A 12,350-nucleotide genomic window follows, 5' to 3' on the forward strand; every position below is an offset into this window, starting at 1 on the left:
ATGATATTACTAAAAAAAGTGTAACTTCTCTTCCTTTTTATGTTATTTTGTAAAACTAACAATTATTCTCTATAATTGAAAAGTGAGGTCTTTGAACCTTCAAAAGCATATAATTCAAATGTACGTTTCTTTTGGTAATTATAATTATATATTCTTTTGGTTGTTTAATTTTATATTGGATAATAACTAATAGATTAAAATAAGCAAATCATATATCAGTATTGACATTGCTAAAGTTAATTATCCATGTGTTTAGTCCTAAAATGTAAATATTTTACTTTGAAATTAACAATATTTTCATCTTGTTATCACATAAATGTATTTTATATTGAAAAATTATAGGATTTTTTATTTATTTTTATAAAGCAATAATACTAAATGAATCATGTTCAACATTTTTCATCTAAAAAAAGACTAAGATATCTTCTCCATATTGAATTCTTAAGTAAAGTATCATAGATTCATGGTAATATGGGTATATATGGGTAAACTATATATCTTATCCAACACATTTATTACCCAATCAATTTTTACCCATATCAAATGGGTTCAATTAATATCAATTTTATGTTTATCCATTTTTAAGCTGCCCAAATTTAACCCAACCCACCCATTTATCACTACTAATTGAGATATTGGACGGAGTCCAACCATATGGGGTATTAGCTAACCGACAAGCCCATTAAATATTCCTCCATGGGAAAACCCAGAGCTAGACCATGTAAACACTATTATGAAGTATAAAGCTTTCATCTATCATAAAGACGGCTAGAATTACATAAGAAGAGATGTTGCCTATATGGTGTTCCAATTGGGAAATAAGTCATGTGAACTTGAATATGCTAATTCAATTATAAGGTTTCTCAATGATGATAGTTATACTATGACTGAAATACAAGCAAAAATGCGAAACTTGTGACATCAGCAAAACTCCGAGGAAATGGATGGATGGAAGTAGAATTGGATATTTCAATAGCAATAAAAGCAGTAATGGTCCTGTAGAAGAAAGATTGCTTTATATGAAATGTTATGGTGACAAAAGTTGTCTTATTATTGAAGGAATAGAGTTCTGTCCACAAATAATCAAATGCAGGTCGTCAGAGGCGGATTTTGAAGACTATGTTGTACCATGTACTGAACTATATGTCCTTTTTTTGGGTTTGAGGTACATTACTTATATATACTTATCAACTCAATTTCTTAAAATGTGGATTTTCAGCCTAAGTTTTTGGATTCTGCCAATTCTAAAACTTTATTTGGCTTCAAGTGTGCTTTTGTTGGTAATTAGTGAAAATATACACTCTATTAGTAATTTATGTTGCTCTTATTTCCAAATATAGCATTACGAGATGATTACACCCAATAATAAATGTGTTATGAGGATTCATATTGTTACCCTCCTTTGTTTGAGCTTGAATCTGGGAAGCCAAGATTAGAAAGAATCTAAAATAAGTATGAACTGAATGGACATATGATGTTTAGTGCGCACAAATCTTTTACTTGTGAGATAAACTAATTATGAAAAAAGAAATATTTATATGTAATATCGGTCTTTATAATGTTATTTTTGTGGTAGAATGTTTTAAGCTTCCAACTAGAACTTCTAAATAATAAAACCAATATCATACTTCAATCTACCAAGACATATTTTTTGGGAAACAATCAATCAACATCAAGTGGATACATCTAAACATAACAAGCTAATATATGAATGCAAACCTCGGAAATAAAATGAACATAAATCACTAAAGAAGTCTTAGAGTTTTCTTTTTGTTATGTTCGAAACCATTTTAACCTACTTAAACTTCATTATCACAACTTCTAGGGGTGGAATAATAATAGAGTTATCAGTTCGACAAAAAGATAAATGTAAACTATGGAAATCAATAGTTCATCTGTATCACAAAGAATGGTATAGTTTGACTTTGCACGGAGTTTAAGAAAATAAAGAACAATTTTGATCACGTGGTCCTAAAGTAAAGTTATGTCAAATGTATAAAATTCCCCTTTAATCTTGTGGCCTTAAACATGCCACGTTGAATGTTGTTACAAAAAAAGAAAGAGGTCATTCTTTTTAAAACAGACTAAAAAGGAAAGGAGGTCTTTTTTTTGAACAGAGGGAGCAATATTTTAGTGCTAACTTTTGAAATAAAAGCAACATAAACACTATTTAAGTCTAGAGTTTAACTTTTCTTGATAACCATAGATCCAAGATAACTTGAACATACTTCTACTATGTTTTAATGGGGAAAAGCAATAATAGAGTTATGGGTGTCAGTTGAACCATGCAGTAAAATGAGATGTTGCGCCTAACTCACATCTCAGAAACTAGCACATGAGGGAAAAATTGTGCAAGTATTCCCCAACCAATGCAGGATTGTAATCACTCTAACAAACCAACAAACACATATACTTAACAAGTCAATGTAATGCTGAACTTTAAATTAAATGAAGCATTAGTAACTTTTATAGTGAGCCTTAGGTACCTGACGATTCAACTAATAACAATAATTTTTTAAAAATTCAGTTATACGTAGTACTATCTATGCAATTTTACATAATATAGTATATTTTTTCTTTTTACATCAAATACTTAACAAAAACTCCAGGATGTACACCATGTTATAAACACTGAATGTGTGCTGAAAAAGTTGTCTTTATTAATGAAGGCAGCAACGTATTAAATAGAGTTACAGGGAAAATTATAAGAGTCTTAAACGAACTGATAACTAAAGTAATCTAAATAAATAATAGGGAAAATGCAAAAGAACCCCCCGACATATGTCCGAAATCCTAGAGACTCACATATAATATACTATTTTATAGATGATATGGTACTAACTTGAAAACAATGAAACAAGCTCTGAACCCACAAGATAGTTCCACATAGTCCGAAAAAGGGGTAGAAAATTGTTTATAAAATAAGTTCGGCGGGAAATATAACCTTAGTATTAAGTGTGTATCTTAGATTTCAGACATATGTTGAGGAGTACTTGTACATTTTGCCTAAATAATATATTCTCAACTAGTAATGCAATCTTAAAATGACTAAACTACCGATTCCAATATGACAAAATTACTTACTGAAGTCCTAACGCCATATGCTCTAATATGCCCCCTCAAGTTAGGTGATGACTCACCAAGCCTAATATGAACATATTTGACTCAAAAGCAAATTTAGGAAGTGACTTGGTAAGAGTGTTAGCTATTTGTTGATGTCGTGGACATGATAAACACAAACTTATGTAATGTCAACATACTGGCAAACAAAGTAAAAGTCCACTACAACATGCTTCACACGGCTATGGAGAACAGGATTCGTTCTAAAGAATGTGGCTTCGTGATTGTCACAATAAATTATGGGTAGTTGATGTACTAGAAAGGGTAGCTCATTTACGAGGTTGGTGACCCATAAGGTTTCAGAAAGTGCATTATCTACAACCTTGTCTTTAGACTCAGTAAAGGAGCGCGAGAAAATATTTGTCTTCTTTGAGGAATAATTAATGGGACTGTGACCAAGAAACAAGATCTAACCATATGTATAAACTATGTCACCGATGTGCCCGACCCAATCAACATCAGAGTATTCATGTAGATTGAATTCATCAATAGAAATTATTTATAGGCCAAGTTGAATGGTACCAGGTAGGTATTGAAGAACACGTTTTACAACCTTTAAGTAAAGGTCTGATGGTGCTTGCATGAATTGAGAAATAATGTAGACTGCAAAGGCTATGTCAGGTCTAGTTGAGCATAGAAATAAAAGCCTACCTAAGGCTCGATGATAACGTGTAGCATCATTCAAATGAAATTCATCAGACAAGATGAGAAACTCAGATGCACTCATTGGCGTATTAACAATCTTAAAATTTTTTATTATCTCATCATTTAATATTTCATTCACATATGCTACTTAGGTGAGAATTAACCCGTTATAGATTTGTGTCACTTCAACAGTAAGAAAATAATCAAGATTATCTTAATCTTTAATAGAGAACATAGAAGCAAGGGAAGTTAAATCCTTGTTGACACTTTAAATTAGTTCTCCCAATGATAATAATATTCTGACGTGCATGAGGACGAACAAATTATCACCTACAACATGACTACTAGTACGACATCAAATTTTGTCTTAACAGATCCTTTTGATAAAATATAACCCGCGAGGACCTTGAATAACGCCCATGGAGCCTGTTTCAAGCCATATATCGACTTTCATAGATGACATATATTGATTGATTTGTCATCTCTACTAAACCCCAGATGTTGTGCCATGTATACTTCCTCTTCAAGGTTGCTGTAGAGGAAAGCTTCATTGAAATGCAGGAGGGTCCACTTGTAACGAAGTGTCATAGAGAGGACGATGTGAACTGTTGTGGGCTTTATGACTGGGCTGAATATTGCATGAAAGTCAATGCCTGACCTCTAACAAAAGCATTTTGCAACCAGGCACGATTTGTCATTGTCGATGGATGCATTAGCATTTCTCTTGATCCTAAAATTCCACTTGAACGATACAATATTTTAGGTCGGGTCAGGAGGAACAAGTTCCCAAGTTTGATTTTTATTTAAATAATTAGATTCAAGTTTTATTGCATAACTCCACTCGAGATTTTTTTCTTCTTTGGCAGTAGTGGGTGTGACAATGGGTTTAAATTTGGCGAGGTAATCAAAAATTTGTTTGAGTTTTGTTATATTGTTTTACAATTGAGTGAATTCTTGGTTAGGAGGACACCGACATTGAGGCAGTTAAGGAGCGAATTCCAACTTGAGGATAAGAAAATCTTGTTGAAGAGCCATGGGTCTTGGTGGATTGGTGTTTCTACATTGAAAGCATGGAGAGGAGACAAGATGCTTTGTGTGTTGGTTGGGATCGACATTTGTGAGTTAGTAGGCACGTGTGGTACTTCTAAACACAGGACAGTAAATAAGAAAAGGGGTTCTAGGATGTAGGAATTATTGAATATGAGGAAGATAAGAATTTCCTTGGAGAGGGAGGAGTTGCAAGAGGTGAATCTGTTGCGTCCGCTGCGGATGCATTGTCGGATAAGGAATTTGAGTTTGACTTGTCTCTGGACTAGTATGGAGATGAAGCAGACGGTAATGGGAAATATGGAATTGTGCTTCATGCTATTTCTAGAGGAGTTGGGTTGTCATTAACTACGAGATGTTTTTGTTTGTGGTCCAGTGAACTTGGCATTCTTGTTTTTTCCAATTTTAGGTGAGCTAATTTAATGATAGGATTGCAGAATAATCTCTTAAACGGAAATATATCCTCAACAAATCTCACATCTCATGATAAGTACTCCTTCGTAGATATCGTGTCAAAACAGTGGTGAAAGTGATGGGATAGTGAGAAACCAAGATATACAAATGGGTAGATTTGATTCAAGTTTATTTTTGGAGCATGATTTAAGCCATGGATAGTAGAAACAACAAAAAAATATGAAGGGATTTAGAATCAGGTGATTTTTGAAGTAATCTTCTCAATGGGGATTGATTATGTAGGTGAGAGATTGGAAGACGATTGATGAGAAATACAATTTGATTACATCCAAAAGAAAATAATTTGGGTGGGAAGAACGCCATGTAAGAGTGTTCTTGCAGTTTCAATAATATTACGATTTTGTTGTTCTGCAAGTGCAATTCGTTGTGCTGTATAGGGTGGGATAGAGAGTTGTTGAATGTCGTGAAGTAAAAGATGTGAGTCAAGAATTTTATACTCACCTCCACAATTTGTATACAACGATAATTTTTTTGTGTCAAAATGTTTTTTTCCATTAAAGAATGAAATTTTTGAAAAATCATACAACTTTTTGTCAAGAGATAAGACTGGTGATGGCCCCCATAAATCACTTAAAAAAATTCTGAAGTTTATTGGAGCTTCAAAATGATAATGGGGCAAAAAGATGGAGATGAGCTTGATTAGATAAACAAGAATTGCAATGAAAAAATTGTCTCGCTCCAGAAACGATAGCGAGAATTTATTTAAAATAAACCTAAGAAAATATAGAGTGAGGATGTCCAAGTCGTTGGTTCCAAGTAGTGAGAGAATTGGCTGGGGAGGTAATGTAAGCTTGGCTATGAGAGATGGTCCACTCATACAATCAATTTTTTGTCTGACCGGTCACCATTGGCTTTCCTTTTTCAGATCCTTCACAAGAAAGTTAAAAGGAAAACATTCAATAGACTTAAGATTGTCTTGACAAAATATTGAAATAGAGAGAAGCTTGTGTATGATAGAAGGGGCACACGGAATGTTGTTTAGCTTAAAATTTAATTTGATTTATTTAATTTAGTAGAACTAGTATGGGAGATGAGAATTTTGTTACCATTACCCTTGGGGAAATCCTTATTACCGCGGTATGGTTGTAGGTTAGGCGGCTCTGTTATGATGTGATGTGTGGCTCCTGAGTCAATTATGTAAACCCAACTACATAGTTTGATTTTGCTTAAAATAGATTATGAGACTTAGACATGCAAGCATTGGCAGTGTGGCGAATTCTGTTACATAGTTCACATCGAGTGAAATCGTTCATATTGGAATTGGACTTCCATTGTGGTGGAGTTCTTGGACGTGAATTTTGGCGTCATTGTTGAGAGTTTTTGGTTTGTCTACGATTGTTTCAATTACTGAAGTTGCATTTGGTGGGAGTATAAAGTGCAAAAGTGATGGCACTAGGTAGTTTCTTATCCCTCGTGGTGAAGGAAGAGTTCAAAGTCGAGTAACTTTTAAAAAAGTTCTGCATAAGAGATAGTCGTATCGCATGCACGAATGGCAGCAGAGATATCACAAAATTTAAGACCTAGAGCACTGAGTATTCAAAAAATTATTTCAAGATTGGAAACAGGAGCCCAAGAAGTTGTTAACTCATTCTACAAGAACTGAATAGTGTGAAGATACTCCATTTGGAGCAAGATTCCGTAAAGACACGGGAAAATAAAAAAGTCGGGTATGAGATTTTTTGCATAATAGGTATGCAAAGCATTCAAATATCATTTAGTCATGTCAGCGGCAGCAACAATAGAGGAAATAGTGGTTTACACAAAATCCATGAGGGCATTCTTGATGAGTTGGTCTTGGCAAAACCAAGTTAAGAAGGCGGGATTAGGATATATTTTCATGTCGAGGGTAATCATGCGACTAGGGGACAAAGTGGTTTCATCGATATGTCTAAATAGGTTATGTCCATACATAAGCATGGAAAATTGGGCTTTCTATGTGTCGAAGTTTTGACCACCTCTTAGTTTAATGTGTGATTGGGATTTAAGATAGAATTGAATGATAATATTGGTACCCGTCATATTATAATCATTGACAACTCTGGGATGGTTGCCATTGTTGTTAACATTGTGATTGGTCATTGTTCATGATCTGTGTGAGGATTAGACAAATCGATAGCTCATACATATTAGAGAGTGAAGAGCCCAGATACCATAAATTAACGTGTCTGGCCAAGCTTTAAAATCACATGCCGTTTTTGGAACATCAATCTAGAGGGGTTCTTTTGTAGTGGAATCACTCGGTTTAGGGTGAACTATATTTTTGCATTCTCTTACCTAAACCGTGAGTACTTGTGAGACTTCTAAATTCATATTTACCTATGTGTAAAAAAATGTTAAATGTTCATTACGAAATCTACAACATTTGGTATGCCGCAGGCTATGATATCAGAAGACATTGAAGATGCCCAATCGACTAGCACTTAAAAAGAAGACTCTCATAGTTAACCACTTTGCTTCACCTCAGGTAACAAACTATCCAGGAAGTGTTGATGATCAACTAGCAATGCTAATATTTCATTTTCAAAAGATACGTTACTTTCATGGTAATTTCAATAAATGAAAGCTTATACTGTTACTTGCAATAGTGTTCCAAGTAAGTGGTGGTAGAAAATTTTGAAGGGAGTAAGTAGAGCTTGCAGGCCAAGTGTTTTGGCAGATTTGTTCCAAGTAAGTGGTGCTAGAAAATTTTGAAGTTTGCTTTTAGTTATTGTAGTAGGCTTTAGCAAAATAAGTTCATAAGGTTAAGATGAATTTGAATTTTGAATTTTTGTTAGGTTTTTTGAATTGGTGAGATATTTTAGGTTGTTTTAAATTTAAAATTATGCAGATTATTTTTTATGTTAGATATTTAAAGACCTTAATGCTTTATAAAATTATTGAAAGTATTTCAATCCATTGAGAGACTTTTTTAAAAAAAATTTGTAGCCCCATTTTTTAAAGAACGTCAAAAGTGGTATCAAGAGCTTCAATGATCTTAAGGGATCTATGAGATCTTCAAAAGAACTACCATACATTCTTAACCAGTAAGGTTCATATTTTCTTACCTATCAGGGTTGTAGACACGTAATTATTTTTCCCGAATATAAGATTTTAAACTAGTTTTTATTACTTAAATATTTCTTTTATGTTTAAATGAAATATTGTAAGTTATTGTTATCTTAGGAAGTTTCTTTCAAAAGATTTGGAAACAATAAAAAATATTTTTAGGTAATTTTGTTTTAATTATTTCAAAAGAAACCAAAATTTACAAAAAGTATGTATTCTTTTAATTTAGATTTAATAGATAAGCTGGTGTTTCTTATTTATATTTTAGACTATCATTTTAATTTTTGCTTATATTTAATTATTTCAAACTAATTATTTAACATTATTGTAATTTTTATTTTTTAACAACAAACAAAAAATATTAATTCAAAGAAATTAACCTACACATTACCCCACCCCCACTTCACCTTGAGTTTAAGACTTCTATGTTTATATCTTTTCCATTTAGTATGAAAAATTGTACAGCCCATGTGAGGCATCCTTACTTTGATGTATGGGTTATGTCAAAGTTATTACACTCTTATTTGATGGTTATAGGATGAAACGACTATTATGACTATGTTATATTTTATATACTTATGTGCAATAAAAGTAGAATACTAAGTAATCTTCCTATACGAAGGGTCTATGTATACTCGATATATATTTATACTATGTAGAAATCTATGTAAACCTCCGAGTAGAACTAATAAAAATATTTAAATTTTCCGCTAAATTTAACATATGAATGTAATGATATAAGATAAGAGGCTATTATTAGTCTTCAAAGTGGATGACGACACCGATTGCGTCTAGAGGATGTCACAGAAGTCGTGTGAAAGAAGCTTCCAAATTTTGAACTATAGGCTTACCTCCCTACTCCGATGTTGAATTTATCATAGGGTACCGTGGGTTTCATGGTATATTGTGTTGTACTAGAGTGGGTATGGGGTATGTTCTTATGAAAAATGATATGGTAATAGCCTAGGCCTCTAGACAACTCAAGGTGCATAAGAAGAATTTTCCAATTCATGACCTTGAATTGGCGGCCATAGTTCTGTTTTGAAAATATGGAGACATTACTTGTATGTTGGTAATGTGTTTACTCATAAGGAGTTATATCTCCAACAAAGAAAATGGTTTGCATGTTTAAATATTATGACGTTTGTTCTATACCTCCCCGACAAGGATAACGTGGTTGCGGATGCTTTTAGTTGTATGACCATGGGTTGTATGTTTCATGTAGAATAAGGAAAGAAAGACATAGTCAAAGATATTCATAGGTTGGATAGATTGGTTGTTCAGTTGGAAGATGTCATGATCAGGGAGCACCCCCTAGAAGTAACATGGAATACTTGTCTTTATCCTCACAGATTAATTAAAAAAGGAGCATATGAAGAGGTACCATATCTTAATCATAACCCAATCATAATAAACTTTACAAAAGAGGGCCAACTAGTGGTGCCTACAATGGTTATTAAGATAGGTTAATCACATCACTAAGTATGATTTCATGCCGTTCCAGCCAACCACTCCTAAGTCTACCATTCACACAAAAAAAGATACCATTACGACTTTTGACTTTAAGGATATCATAACCTCTTTTCTATGAGTTACCACATAAATGAACTTCTTAAACTTATTCAAGATCATACTCCATTATATATATACATTCATGACAAAGATGTTTTAGCTTGCTAAGCCAAAAAACATATTCATATTTTTCATTTATCAAGTAAGGTATATGGGTCTACTGAAACAAGACATACTTCATTATCATCTTATCACATGTGCAATATCTTTCATGTTTCATATAGGGTAAACTATATACACTACAAGTCACCCTACTCATTTATATAGAAACATCAACATAACTCATTATAAGGTTCATATAGTCAACTAGGAAGATTCACAGTCCATCATCAAGTATAATCATTTAAGGCATCATTATAGCCTATCATGATCACATATAATCACATAGAATAACAGATACTTTGACTTCATATATACACATAAACCATATAGACATTTACAATTATCACATAATCAAATTATAACATGACAATATCATAATTTATAAAGTAATTTCAACAAGGACACATGGTTTAACAATTCATAACTAACCGACGAGGCTACATTATTCACAGGTATAGCGCATAAGAACTTCAGCCATGAGTGGACCATACCAAACATCATCATAATTGAAATACCTATACTACACAATTTAGATAAAGTTAGGTCAACATACCACTGATCCAATCAAAACATCTGTCACAACCCGCATGTAAACCCTAGAAGTTAGGGTATTCTTAGGTTATAGAAAGGTTTACTTGACCTCTGGGAGTTCTTGTACATGCTCTTTGACATCATTCATTTCAAACATGTATGAAAAGTAAGGAGAAATTAATATTTTTTTAACAAGAATCAAATAGTCTTTCAAAATATCTTTCATATAAAAACCATAGAAAATACAAGTCTCGTGTAGTAAAATATTAGACATAAGAGTACTTGGGACACGACCTATACATCAAAATATAGTACTACTAAGTCTATCACAATATATTGATATAATAAATCAAAAGACATCTACTCCCTCAAGTCAAATGAGGACATATTTCAAACTTAACTTGAACGATAACTAGAATCCAAGATTTCATTAAAGACTCTTCTCACCTTCCACCTACACATTTATATATAACAAAATGTATGGAATAAGTACTAACACTTGTACTAATTATGGCTTAATGCATAAAATCAGGGAAATAGACATTTAATGGAAATATGCTCTTTTTGATTAAAACATCATATCATAAGTATAAGAACAACATTTAAAACCTTAAAAACATATAACATATGATATAAGCATTTTATCAAACCTTAAGAAATATTACAGTGAACTAAGTCACTTTAAAATGAGATAAAACCAACATTACAGTTAACTCATGTAGGATACAACCCTCTCACTAAAAGATATCCTAAGATTCACTTGAGTAAGAAAAAGAGAAACCGCATATAAACCCTCTCTAAGTACACCTAAGTGATCCTTAATACCATATATAATGAGATAAATACACATACAATACACCAAAACACATAACATGTGATCCTTCTACCAAAGGAGTCTCTGAGGTTCACTTGGGTGAGTTGTGAAGCAACCGCCCATACAATACCTTCATCCATACCTAAGAGATCCTTTAGACTACCTAAGATAGAATCATTCTCATTTCATAATATAAAATATATATAAAATGACATTCTCCTCCCAAAGGTTATCAAAAGATAGACTTATGTAAATGAAGAAGAGAACACTGATACACCCTCTCCAAGATTACCTAAATAATATTTAAGACTACCTAAGTTTATATAATGTATAATGTATCACTTAATTTTCCTATTTAGAGTCATTCTTAAGACTTACCGAAGTAAGACATTAAGTGACCATTCCTATGACCCCTTCACACCTGAAGTAGACAACCCTTATACTTACTCATTTACATGATTTCCAACTTAAGTCATTATTTTCATTAGTTAATTCAAGAGATGTTCATCACATAATGAGTTTCAAGTAATGGTCTTGGAGAAGATTTAGGAACTCACTCACCAACATCTTCAAAGCCTATTGTGCAATGTCAAGATAGCATCCCATACCACCTAAACTTTATACAACTTGTCCAACACTAGGGGGTATCCCATATGATGAGAATAGGCAATAATCGACATAGACCATGGTATCTAAGCATGGAATCCGGAGTTGTAACCTACTGTGATAGAGGGTTTTCTACTTACCAATGGTAGAAACTTGACATATCCCATGTAGATGCATGGTTAAGGAATATGAAGGGATTCTTTGTATTCTAGACTCATCCTTTACTATATATACTTCCTAAACCATACTAACTCGGTACTAGCCGTTGTTCTCATAGAATATTTCAATAAAGGAGTACATGAAGAGGTTCTATATCTAGTTCATAACCCAATCACATTTACCTTACCAAAGATGTTCGCTAGGGTTGCCTTACAATGGTAAAGAGGATATATTA

The sequence above is a fragment of the Solanum lycopersicum genome, chromosome 3, assembly GCF_036512215.1.
Source record: "Solanum lycopersicum chromosome 3, SLM_r2.1".
NCBI classification, from domain to species: domain Eukaryota; kingdom Viridiplantae; phylum Streptophyta; class Magnoliopsida; order Solanales; family Solanaceae; genus Solanum; species Solanum lycopersicum.